Genomic DNA, 2540 nt, shown 5'->3' on the forward strand with positions numbered 1-2540 from the left:
ATCTATCTATCTATCTATCTATCTATCTATCCATCCATCCATCCATCTATCTATCCATCTAACTATCTAGCTGTAATCAATCACTCGTACGCCAGTAGGGCTGCCAAGATTGAGAAGGCGTTGCCTCTAACGATCGCCAGAAAGGTTCTCTTGAATAACCACCATGTTTCCTCGCCAGATGTTTCGATGGCCACTGGAACGAAGTTGTAGCGGTCGCTGAGGCCTGCATACTTTCTAAATTATTTTGGACTCTTCTGCCCTCTTGGTGACACTGTCGGGACCAGAGGCCTAGCAGGTGATGGACAGCTGTGAGAAAGAGTAGGAGCATGTTGCGTCCCACACGAGGTATTTGTCACACTCGAAAGAAAAGATGGGGATGCCATTCAGCCTTTTGCCGTCGCCACGGTCGAGGCCAAAGGGTTCAAGTTCAAGGACGGAATGTAGGCCGGATGCATGGAGCGCACGCTTCACGATGTCGTTGAGGGCGGTGTGACGTGGGAGACGACGACCCCTCCGACAACAGGACAGTGGGTGTAGGCCGAAGCTATCGACTGTTGAACCACATCGGCATATGTGTGGCTTGCAGACGTTGAGGCCGAGTCTCGTCGCCACTCCGATACGGAGGCTATCATTGTCGAGGAGACAACCGACAGAAGAAAAATGAGTGCGTGAAGTCAGGCGTCGTTGTATGGTTGGCCGGAGGAGTTAAGAAAGCCAGGCGGTGCTGGTTCAGATTCGGTCTTAATTCCTCGACCAATCGTTGGCAACTGGCCTTCTATCTATCTATCGATCTATCTATCTATCTATCTATCTATCTATCTATCTATCTATCTATCTATCTATCTATACATGTTTATATCTTTCTAGCTTTCTACTTATTTATCTATTTAGCTTGTTGTTCTATCCATCATCTTTATTTTTCTTTCTATTTCTCTCTCTGTATCAGTCTCTATGTGGGGGCTCTCGTGGTTTAGGGGTTATGGTGTTTGTCTCTCATTCAATAGGTCTCGGGTTCGAATCCGGACAGCGAAGGAAAGTTAACTTCTCTAAATTCTTCTCCTTTCACCTATTTTCTTGCTTTCTACCCATGTTCCGTCGTGTGCTTTCGTCCCCACTTTCTGCACTCTAACCCTCCCCTTTGCCCCCTCCTCTAGGCTCCTGACTCTTTCTGCAGCCTTTCACTACTACTCCTCGGCTTTTTCTCACTGATGTCTTTCATCCACACCCCTGACCTTAAGGTAGGCAAGATATTGATATAACACCTAGCCTTCTCTGCCTGTATACCAATACATCATAAAGGCAGGGGAGAGATCGGGAGCTGATTGCAAGGAGCATGCAAGAGGAATTGGATCGAATTGGTGAATGATGAACAGAACAAAGGAAAACGTAATCCAGCGAAGGCAGGGGTACTGTGGACCAGTCTCAAAAACAGGGCAGTTAAGGCTATCACGTCTACTGTTAATATACAGGGTACGCAGTTGGAAAGGCAAGAGACTGTCGAGAGTGTCGCGAGTGGCCAGCAATTTAATGCAACTAACGCGGAAATTGTGACCATCCTTGAGGAAAATTCAGTGATGGGTGATGTTGTCGTCTTTACAAATAGATCAGTGAGGCGTGGCCAGAAATCTGGGTGGGCGTTCAGTGCTCGAGTTGACTGGGGGATAATTGAAGAACAGTCTGGAGCCTACGAGTGCACGATATCGAGCATGACAGTAACAGTGGCGTTGGAATGGATCAGTATGGAAGCGTATAAACATGCCCTGTTCGTCACATATTCGATGAGTACCCTAGAAAAAATCAGGAGTGGGTGGCTCTACAGTGACAGGAAAGCTTCCATTGCAAATAGCCACTTCCTAAGGAGTACGTGGATGTTCTTCTCTGGCCACGCGGGGTGCACGGAAATGAACGTGCTGATGAACTTGCCAGCAAAGCAGCACCCAATGGCCGAATCATGCTCAACCCACCAATTGTGATCGCCAGATGCAAGGAGAGCCTTCACTACCAAGAGGAGACAGACTCCCACATACTCAGCACTATAAAAGAAAAGTGTGTGCGGGGCACAGGGGGAAAAGTGTGCTCCGAGGAGTGGCCAGGCATGTCTCAAACCAGCTCCTCATACAGACAATTAGCAGGAAGACCCTGGGGTGGACGCTGGAAAGGAAAGATGAGCAGCTATGGACAAGTGCCACCTGCTATGATTCTAACTCTGGATCCAAGTAATCCAAGTAACCTAGCCTTCAAGGATACTTGTGAAATATTTCGGAGGTCCTGTGAGCAACTTGCAAACATTAAAGATCCCTTGGTGATCCTAAATTGATATGAGAAGGCTTTGGCCGTCACCTGGGCAAAATTCAAAATTTCCTACCAACTGAAAAATGTTAAATGTATACCGCGCACTCATATGACCTAATGCAGTTGGGAGCGCCGTAAAACATTTACCTTATGTAACCGCATTTCACATATTACGTATTATATTAAATGAATTATCATACAAGAAAATATAAAATTATATAACATTAAAGAGACAAGTCACGTACGAT

This window comes from Aplysia californica, unplaced genomic scaffold, assembly GCF_000002075.1.
Source record: "Aplysia californica isolate F4 #8 unplaced genomic scaffold, AplCal3.0 scaffold00043, whole genome shotgun sequence".
Lineage (NCBI taxonomy): Eukaryota > Metazoa > Mollusca > Gastropoda > Aplysiida > Aplysiidae > Aplysia > Aplysia californica.